Source organism: Capra hircus, assembly GCF_001704415.2.
Source record: "Capra hircus breed San Clemente chromosome X unlocalized genomic scaffold, ASM170441v1, whole genome shotgun sequence".
NCBI classification, from domain to species: Eukaryota; Metazoa; Chordata; class Mammalia; order Artiodactyla; family Bovidae; genus Capra; species Capra hircus.
In genome coordinates, this window is record NW_017189516.1 from 2,698,835 (window position 1) to 2,710,198 (window position 11,364).

Consider the following 11,364-nt stretch of genomic DNA (forward strand, 5'->3'; position numbering starts at 1 on the left):
CCACAGTTCAAAAGCATCAATTATTTGTTGCTCAGCTTACTTTACGGTCAAACTCACATCCACACATGAGTAGTGGAAAAACCAATATTTTGACTAGACGGAACTTGTCAGCAAATTAATGTCTCTGCTTTTTAATATGCTGTCTAGGTTGGTCATAGCTTTTTTTCCAAGGAGCAAGTGTCTTTTAATTTCATGGCTGCAGTCACCATCTGCAGTGATTTTGGAGACCATGAAAATAAAGTCTGTCACTGTTTCATTGCTTCCCCATCTAGTTGCCATGAAGTGGTGGGACTGCTGCCATGATCTTAGTTTTTTGAATGTTGAATTTTAAGCCAGCTTCTTCACTCTTTTTTTTTCACTTTCATCAAGAGACTCTTTAGTTCCTCTTTGCTTTCTGCCATAAGGGTGGTGTCATCTGCATATTGAAGGTTATTGATATTTCTCCTGGCAATCTTGATTCCAGCTTGTGATTCTTCCAGCCCAGCGTTTCTCATGATGTACTCTGCATATAAGTTAAATAAGCAGGGTGACAATATACAGCCTTGATGTACTCCTTTCCCAATTTGGAACCAGTCTGTTGTTCCATGTCCAGTTCTAACTGTTGCTTCTTGACCTGCATACAGATTTCTCAGGAGGCAGGTAAGGTGGTCTGATATTCTCATCTCTTTAAGAATTTTCCACAGTTTGTTTTGATCCACACAGTCAAAGGGTTTGGCACAGTCAATAAAATAGAATTAGATTTTTTTCTGAAGCTCTCTTGCTTTTTCGATGAACCAGTGGATGTTGGCAATTTGATCTCTGGTTCCTCTGGCTTTTCTAAATCCAGCCTGAACATCTGGAAGTTCTTGGTTCATGTACTGTTGAAGCCTCACTTGGAGAATTTTGAGGATTACTTTACTAGAGTGTGAGATGAGTGCAATTGTGCAGTAGTTTGAACATTCTTTGGTATTGCCCTTCTTTGGGATTGGAATGAAAACTGACCTTTTCCAGTCCTGTGGCCACTGCTGAGTTTTCCAAACTTGCAGGCATATTGAGTGCAACACTTTCACAGCATCATCTTTTAGGATTTGAAATAGCTCAACTTGGATTCCATCACCTCCACTAGATTTGTTTGTAGTGATGCTTCCTAAGGCTCACTTGACTTCGCATTCCAGGATTTCTGGCTTTAGTCTAACCACACCATCATGGTTATCTGGGTCATGATGATCTGTTATGAATAGTTCTTCTGTGTATTCTTGCCACCTCTTCTTAATATCTTCTTCTGTTAGGTTCATCCTGTTTCTGTCCTTTATTTTGCCCATCTTTGCATGAAGTGTTCCCTTGGTATCTCTAGTTTTCTTGAAAAGATCTCTAGTCTTTCCCATTTTATTGTTTCCTCCTCTATCTTTGCATTAATCACTTAGGAAAGCTATCTTGTCTCTCCTTGCTGTTCTTTGGAACTCTGCATTCAGATGGGTGTATCTTTCCTTTTCTCCTTGCCTTTTGCTTCTCTTATTTTCTCAGTTATTTGTAAGGACTCCTCAGACAACCATTTTGCCTGTTTGCATTTATTTTTCTTGGGTATGGTATTGGTCACCACTTCTTGTACAATGTCACAAACCTCCATCCATAGTTCAAGCACTGTCTATCAGATCTCATCCTTTGAATCTATTTGTCTCTTCCACTGTATAATCGTGAGGGATTAGATTTAGGCCATACCTGAATGGTCCAGTGGTTTTCTCTACTTTCTTCAATTTAAGTCTGAATTTGGCAATAACGGTTCATGATCTGAACCATAGTCAGCTCCCAGTCTTGTTTTCTCTGACTGTTTATAGCTTCTCCATCTCTGACTACAAATAATATCATCAATCTGATTTTGGTATTGACTATCTGGTGATGTCCATGTGTAGAATTGTCTTGTGTTGTTGGAAGAGCGTGTTTGCTATGACCAGTGTGTTCTCTTGACAAAACTCTGTTCGCCTTTGCTCTGCTTCACTTTGTACTACAAAGTCAATCTTGCGTGTTACTCCAGGTATCTCTTGACTTCCTACTTTTGCATTCCAGTCCCCTATGATGAAAATGATATCTTTTTTTGGTGTTAGTTCTACAAGACCTTGTAGGTCATCAAAGAACTGTTCAATTTCAACTTCTTTGGCATTAGTGGTGGGGGCATGGACTTGGATTACTGTGATATTGAGTGGTTTGCCTTGCAAATGAACAGGGATCATTCTGTCATTTTTGAGATTGCACCCAAGTACTGCATTTCAGACTCTCATGTTGACTGTGATGGCTACTTCATCTCTTCTAAGGGATTCTTGCCTACAGTAGTAGATATAATGGTCATCTGAATTAAATTCGCCCATTCTGGTCCATTTTAGTTCACTGGTTCCTAAAGTGTTCACTCGATGTTCACTCTTGCTGTCTCCCGTTTGACCACTTCCAATTTACCTTGATTCATGGACCTAACATTCCAGGTTCCTATGCAATATTGTTCTTTACAGCGTTGGACTTTACTTTGGTCACCAGTCATATCCACAACTGGGCATTGTCTTCACTTTGGCTCTGCCTTGTCATTCTTTCTGGAGTTATTTCTCCACTCTTCTCCTGTAGCATATTGAGCATCTACAGACCTGGGGAGTTCATCTTTCAGTGCCCTATCTTTTTGCAGTTTCATACTGTTTATGGGGTTGTCAAGGCAACAATACTGAAGTGGTTTGCCATTCCCTTCTCCAGTGGATCACATTTTGTCCAAATTTTCCAGCATGACCCACCCATCTTGGGTAGCCCTGGCATAGCTCATAGTTTTATTGAGATACAAGGCTGTGATCCATGTGGTCAGTTTGTTTAGTTTTCTGTTTTCATTCTGTCTGCCCTCTGGTGGATAAGAATAGATGCTTATGGAAGTTTCCTGATGAGAGAGAATGGCTGTGGGGGAATCTGGGTCTTGTTCTGATGGGCAGGAGCATGCTCAGTAAATCTTTAATCCAACTTTCTGTTGATGGGCAGGGCTGTGTTCTCTCACTGTTGTTTGGCCTGAGGCCAAACTATGGTAGGGATAATCGCAGTAATGGAGACCTCTTTTAAAAGGACTTATGCCCACACTGTTGTATTCACTGCCCCTGACTCTACAGAAGGCCACTGTCAACCCATGCTTCCACTGGAGATTCCTGGACACTCACAGCAAGCCTGGTTCAGTTTCTTGTGGGGACATTGCTCCTTTCTCCTGGGTCCTGGTGCACACAAGGTTTTGTTTGTGCCTTCGAAGTGTCTGTTTCCCCATTTCTGTGGAAGTTCTCTAATCAAATCCCACTGGCCTGCAAAGTCAAATTCCCTGGGGATTCTCAGTCCTTTTGCTGGATCCCTAGGTTGGGAAATCTGTTGTGGGTCCTAGAACTTTCTTAACAGTGTGCTGTGATAATTTCTCTGGTATAATTATTCTGCAGTTTGTGGATTGTCTGCTCGGTGGCTCTATGATGGGGCTAATCGTGACCTCCTCTAAGAGGGCTTATGCTACATGCAGCATGTTCTGGGTCTGCTGCAGCCAGAGCCTCTGTCTCCGTGGCAGGCCACTGTTGACCCATGCCCCAACAGGAGACACTCAAACAGTCAAAGGCAGACTTGGTTCCGTCTCTCTGGGGCCTCTGGGTCCTGGTGTGCACAAGGTTTTGTTTGACCCTCCAAGTGTCTCTGGCAGGTTTGCAATTTGATTGAAAACATGATTTCGCCCCTCCTACAGTCTTGTTGGGGCTTCTTTGCCTTTGGACATGGGGTATCTTTTTTTTTGGTGGGATCCAACATTCTCCTTTTAATGATTGTTCAGCAGCAAGTTGCAATTTTGGAGTTCTCACAGGAGAAGATGAACACACACCCTTCTACACTGTCATCTTGTCTCATATGAGATCTACCATATGACCCTGCAATCTCACTCATGGGCATATATCCAGAGAAAAACATGGTCTGAACGGATACATGAATTTCAATGTTCATTGCAGCTCTAAACAAGACATGGAAACAACCTAAAATTACATTGACAGAGATAAAGAAGATGTGGTTCATATATACAATGGAATATTACTCAGCCATTGAAAATAATGAAATAATGCCATTTGCAGCAACATGAATGGACCTAGAGAGTGTTATACTGAGTGAAGTAAGTCAGAGAGAGAAGGAGAAATATTATATGATATCCCTTATATGTGGAATTTAAAAATAAATGATACACATGAACTTATTTACAAAACCGAAACAGACTCACAAACTTTAAGTAGAAGCTTATGTTTGCTGAGGTAAAAGATGGAGGGAAGGGATAATTAGGGAGTTTGGGATGGGCATGTACACACTGCTATATTTAAAATGGATAACCAACAGGGACCTACTGTATACAGCACATGGAACTTTGCAGAATGTTATGTGGCAACCTGGATGGGAGGGGAGTTTGGGGGAGAATGGATACATGTATATGTATGGCTGATTCCCTTCACTGTTCACCTGAAACTATCACAACATTGTTAATCAGCTATACCACAATACATAATAAAAAGTTAAAATCTTTTAATCTTTTCAGAATTCACATTGAGGCTTGTACAAGTATTGTAGAGTTAGTGGTAATGAAAGGATTGGATCCTATTGACAGGTCCTTAGAGTTGGCGAGATTGCTGATGCATAGAATGATGCCCTTGTCTACAATGTAATGTTGGGAGCAGAAAGTAACTGGGCTTGCTGCCTCAACAGGCATTCAATTTTGTTATGTATTTTATTCTCCTGGAGTAGACTTAAAACTCTTTCAGAAAGTGGTTTGTGTTTTCAAGTTGCTTTCATATTTACCATTTTAAAGGATCTGAAAAAATATCTCCATTAGTTTATTACCACATTCAATACATGAAGATATTAAGAAATACTGATGTTCAGGAACTTGTTAGAGAATAGACAACTTATTAGAAGTCAAGGCTAGGATGAACTCTCAGTTATCCTGGCTCAATTTCATTCCCATTTAAATTCATTCAACGAGGTAGTTTAGAGCAGCCACTGTTAGGTTGCACCGTTTATGACAGAGTTCAAACTGGAATACAGTTTGAAGAAAAGAATCATGCTAGCCTATGTTAAAATAACTTTGTATTTATTAAGTAGTCACAGTGTATATGAGGTACTGTGCTAGTTACTGGTGGTCAGGGGACATTTAAAAGAATAAATTATCTGATACTTTTCCGCAAGACTTTTTAAAAATCCTTTGAAGTGAAGTGAAAGTTGCTCAGTTGTGTCTGACTCTTTGCAACCCTATGAATTATACAGTCCAATGGATTTGCTAGGCCAGAATACTGGAGTGGATAACCTTTCACTTCTCCAGGGGATCTTCTTAAGCCAGGTATCGAACCTAGGTCTCCCTCATTGTAGGCAGATACTTGACTGCTGAGCCACAAGGGAAGCCCTTTGAGAGGAATTATATTTCCGTGGCTCTTATTTTTCAAGACTGTCTTCTTCCTCTTGACTGAAAGTGTAAGCATTGCACGAATTTGTCTTTGGTCATGTCTTATATTTGACTTTTCTAAGCTGAGTAATTTTTATGATTTTGGCTGTTACACTCCCCAGACTTAATTTTGGCCTCCACCTCTTACCCTACTTTCATGTTCAGGGATGTTATTTCCAACTATTCATTGGACATTGCTTTGAATTTTTGCCATATCCTCAAACCCAGTTGGTCAAAACACTTCACCCTCAAATTACGTATTTATAAAAACAGTAGTAACATCAGTGCTCAGATCCCATAGTTTCAAAATTTCAGAGACAGCTCTGACATTTCTTTCTTATGCTGCCTATATCTAGTCACTCACCAACTTTCATCGATTACTCTTAAGTTACTCTTCATTCCATTTCCACTACCACCAAATGGCAGTGGAAGAGTCTCATTAACTGCTATTCTTTTCTCTCTTTTTAAAAAAAATTAATTAATTTATTTTAATTGGAGGCTAATTACTTTACAATATTGTGGTGGTTTTGCCATACATTGACATGAATCAGCCATAGGTGCACATGTGTCCCACCATCCTGAATCCCCCCTCCCATATCCCTCCCCAATCCATCCTTTTGGGTTGTCCTAGAGCATAGCTTTGAGTGCCCTGCTTCATGAAGTGAACTTGCACCAGTCATCAGCTTTACTTATGGTAATATACATGTTTCAATGCATTCTCTCAAATCATCCCACCCTCACCTTCTCCCACAGAATCCAAAAAGTTTGTTTTTTACATCCGTGTCTCTTTTTCTGTCTTGCATATAAGGTCGTCGTTATTGTCTTTCTAAATTCCATATATATGCATTAATATACAGTATTGGTGTTTCTATTTCTGACTTACTTCACTCTGTATAATAGGCTCAAGTTTCATCCACCTCTTTAGTACTGACTCAAATACATTATTTTTTATAGCTGAGTAATATTCCATTATGTATATGTACCACAACTTCCTTATCCATTCATCTGCTGATGGACATCTAGGTTGCTTCCATGTCCTGGCTATTGTAAACAGTGCTGCTATGAACATTGGGGTACATGTGTCTCTTTCAGTTCTGGTTTCCTCAGTGCATATGCACAGCAGTGGTATTTCTGGGTCGTATGGCAGTTCTATTTCCAGGTTTTTTAAGGAGTCTCTATGAAGGAAACTATAAGCAAGGTGAAAAGGCAGTCCTCAGAATGGGAGAAAATAATAGCAAATGATACAACTGACAAAGAATTAATCTCCAAAATATACAAGCAATTTATGCAGCTCAATACCAAAAAAATAAACCACCCAATCAAAAAGTGGGCCAAAGAACTAAACAGACATTTCTCCAAAGAAGACATACAGATGATGGCTAACAAACACATGAAAAGATGCTCAACATCACTCTATCAGAGAAGAGGAAATCAAAACCACAATGAGGTACCATCTCACACCAGTCAGAATGGCTGCCATCAAAAAGTCTACAAACAATAAATGCTGGAGAGGGTGTGGAGAAAAGGGAACCTTATTACACTCTTGGTGAGAACTGCTACTCTTTTTAAGTGGTCTCTTCATCTCCAGTTTTCTATAAATGTACTCAGGCATGTGAAAATCTGACAGATTTGTCTACTAAAAATATTTTTATCATATCTTCACTTATTCAAAGTTTGCTAATATGATTTCACATTAAAAAGTGCCTGGAATTCAATGTCTAATAATTTGGCCTTAAATTTCTATCCAGATTTATTTTGTGTTACCTCAACACAATCCCAAATCAGGCTCCTCAGTGTACCTTGTAGGTGTCAAACTCAGTCATGACACAGTATGCTTCTCACATTATTTCTGTGACTAGAATTGAATTTAAACAATGTATATTTACCACTTACTATGTGCAGAGAAAGTTTATTCAGCATGGTTCCATATTCTAGATATTTTTTTAGACCTATCTCATTTTATCTTTGCTGTGACACCTTCTCCATTCATCCCAGCCCATTTTTTTTTCTAAATGCCTTTGCCATTAAACACATAACACTGGTTTACCATCTCATATTTTTATGTTTTGTCATTCTTTTTAAAAAGATTAATTAATTTATTTTAATTGGAGGATAACTACTTTATAATATTGTGATGATTTTTGCCATACATCAACATGAATCAGCCACAGGTATACATGTGTCCCCCACATCCTGAACCCTTCTCCCACCTCCTTCCCCACCCTATCCCTCTGGGTTGTCCCAGAGCACCGGCTTTGGGTGCCCTGCTTCATGCATCGAATTTGCACTGCTCATCTATTTTACATGTGGCAGTGTGCATGTTTCAGTGCTATTCTCTCAAGCCATCCCACCTTCACCTTCTGCCACTGAGTCCAAAAGTCTCTTCTTTACATCTGTGTCCCCTTTGCTGCCCTGCATGTAGGATCGTTGGTGCCATCTTCCTAAATTCCATATATCTCCCCACCAACACGGTAATTCCCCGAAAGGCAGGAACTACGTCTAACTTTACTTTGTGGTACATGTTATATTGAGCTCGACTGAAGATTGTTTAACTGAATTACGAGAGATTTGAGCTATTTTAATAAGAACATAAAAGTAACAAAATAGATCAGAATAGCAGTCCATGCAGAGCTATCTGTGTTACTTGGGAGATTATGATAGATACGCTTCATGGCATCAAATCCACAAGGTTTGATACATATCTTAAGGATCAGTGCTGTTCCTTTAATCTCTTATTATTAATAAGTAGTACTGTAAAGGAAAATTTATAATTTTCAGCACTATGGGAGAATTTTGCTTTTATCCCAGATAAATAGTTCCTAAAAAATAAAAAGCTTGACTAAAGATAGGAAAGAAAAGATAGTAGAAAATGAAACTGATAATTCTGGGCTAGAAAGACACCTAAATGCTGAATTTGCACTGGACTCAACCTGCAAACTTTCTTTAACCTATCGTTCTATTAAATAACTCTGCATGGACTGCTATTCTAATCTATTTTGTTACTTTTATGTTCTTATTAAAATAGCTCAAATCTCTTGTAGTTCAGTTAAACAATCTTCAATCAAGCTCAATATAACATGTACCACAAAGTAAAGTTAGACGTAGTTCCTGCCTTTCGGGGAATTACCGTGTTGGTGGGGAGATATATGGAATTTAGGAAGATGGCACCAACGATCCTGCATGCAGGGCAGCAAAGGGGACACAAATGTAAAGAAGAGACTTTTGGACTCAGTGGCAGAAGGTGAAGGTGGGATGGTTTGAGAGAATAGCACTGAAACATGCACACTGCCACATGTAAAATAGATGAGCAGTGCAAATTCGATGCATGAAGCAGGGCACCCAAAGCCGGTGCTCTGGGACAACCCAGAGGGATAGGGTGGGGAAGGAGGTGGGAGAAGGGTTCAGGATGTGGGGGACACATGTATATCTGTGGCTGATTCATGTTGATGTATGGGAAATTCACCTAAATGCTGACTTCGCACTGGACTCAACCTGCAAACTTCCTTTAACCTACCATTCTATTGCTTCCCTTGTGGCTCATCTGGTAAAGAATCTGCCTGGGTTTCTTCACCAATGTGCGAGACCTGGGTTTGATCCCTGGGTTGGAAAGATCCCCTGGAAAAGGGAAAGGCTACCCACTCTAGTATTCTGGCCTAGAGAACTCCATGAACTCTATAGTCCATGGGGTCACAAAGAGTTGCACATGACTCACTTCTCTTCACTTCACCATTCTGTTTGGGTTCATGGGCTGATTTATTTCATTTGCATGAAGGGACTCACTAGTACAATCATTTAAATATTATGGGGACCTGGGAAACAGTTTTTATTAAGGGGATAGATGTAAATATAGTACTTTAGGTTGTTTACTTACAGTGTAAACACAGACTGCTTTTAGTTCTGATTGAACAATTAATAATAAAACAACAACAGAAAGTTTTCTGAATACTTTAAATAGATACCATAAACTTGATCTTGTTGTAGTAGAGATTATAAATTTAAAATTATCTGGAAACAAATTTCACCAACATATTTGAAATGCAATGCAATCTCAACTCTAAGTTTAGTTACATTTTTTTTTAAATAATGGCCTGAAAAATCCTTTTTCTGGATTTCAAAATAATCAGAGGATTGGAAGGCAGAACCACTGAATTCAAGTTATTTTTTGTTTTTGTTTTTTAGCTATAGATGGAATCCACCAACCCATTTGTTTACTTTTGAAAACAACTCTTTGCTTCTAAGTAGAAGGATGCTCCTGGCCAAAGATTTTGATTAAAATATATGAAGTGGTAGGCCTGTTTAAACCTGGTATAAGTCAGATATGTCCAAGGTACTAAATCATCGAATTTCCTTATATTCATTTATAATTGTGAGAGCTTTCTATTTTCAGTTTCTAGTCAGAACTTGCCAATTCTAGTTGTGCGGCAAGTTTCCAGAAAATTTCTTAACCCCTTTGAATTTATTTTTTTGCAAAACAGAAATAATAACACTTACCTGTTTAAATTGCAGAATATTGATAGATTCAAGTAGGATAATGAATATGAAACTACCTTGTGAAGATACCAAATCAGTCTTCACTAGTGGGTTTACCTTCAGCCGTCACTGTATATTTTGTTTGTATGTCAAATGAAACTGCTACTACAGTTTAGAGAAACTCCACTGAACCCTTAATAAAGGATTAAAAAATATCCCTTACTTTTTTCACTTGATTGCCAAGGAGCTGGAGGCTTAGGGAGTGTTCCCTCTGTATCTTGCTGCATTGAACCCCTAACAGAAATGCTAAGCAATACTTGTTGACTGACCGATTAGATTATTGAATCTCTGTCCAATAAATAAAGCAGAAAGAATCATACTAGCAGCCAAATTTAAAGCAGACAAGGCAAATTATTTATCCTCAAACTCCTGGGAATTTGCTAAAATCTACCATCCACAGAATGCCTGGTTCTAGCACTGAAAAAAACATTGAAACTGCTTACCTGTTAACTTCAAGGTTGACAATTTAGGGTCTTTTGCATTCACTCTCAGAAGCAAGCTCCAGGTCTTCAGTAAATCCAATCTATCCGTCCCTTGGAAAGCTAATCATTGTTGGTCAGCTGTACAGTAAATATGAATACCCTGGAAGTCCTGAAAGTAAACACCATTCACAGTGCGCCTGCTCTTTTAGGCAAACTTCTTTGAAATGATGAGTTGTTGCTATTTTCAAGAGGAGAGGAGGGCAGGGCACATATGCTAGCCAATGTATACAAATTCTTCTTCCTCTTTCAAATCAGTCCTCAAGTTGTTTAAAGCACGCCTCGATTTGGCTACTCTGGTTCAAAGTGGGGGAAGGGGAAGGCAGAAGGAGAGAAGAACAGAAACTGGACTTGCAGGTTGTTGTGTGTATAAATGAACTTTTATCCCTAGCTCCAGCAACGGAATCCTCAGGAAATCACACAACTGTTCTGAGATCTGTCCAGTTTAGTTCTCTCTGATTTATGATTTGGGGGAGTGGTTAGACTATTTGTAGGTGGAGAAATATATACCAGTATATGCTAATATAACTGTCAACATGTGAAACCTGATCTTAGGCAAGATAAATTTCACATCTCTCTCTCACTGACAATTACGGCTCTATCTACAGTCTAAGAATCCTTCTCCTTTCTGGTGACTTATCCCCTGAAAAATAAATGTCTTAGGTTGAATTTGGTTTCTCAAAATCCCCACAGCAATACATTACTTCTCTTGAATTAAAGATGATTTTTTTTCTTTCTCTTACACTAAGAGTGGTCTGGAATGATTGGGTTTTCTGCCTGCGGGCCTGTTTTAGGAATTTAGAAGGAATTTGTCTTTGGCTAAGAATTTGTCTTTGGCTAGGCTCTGGGATATTGGAGCTTTGGGATGCTCTGTCTGTTTCTGGATAAAGGGATATAGCAGTCTGTTATGTG

General features: G+C 39.1%; 1 protein-coding gene across 1 annotated transcript in view; it reads right to left on the bottom strand.

Annotated features, from left to right (window-relative positions):
- The window catches only part of CYSLTR1 (cysteinyl leukotriene receptor 1), a 70,544-nt gene extending 59,666 nt beyond the window's left edge, over positions 1 to 10,878 (bottom strand). Inside the window, exon 1 of the mRNA XM_005700599.3 lies at positions 10,417 to 10,878. The gene's annotated coding sequence lies outside the window, so the exon portion shown is untranslated. The remainder of the gene's footprint in view (positions 1 to 10,416) is intronic.
- Between the last annotated feature and the right edge of the window lie 486 nt (positions 10,879 to 11,364).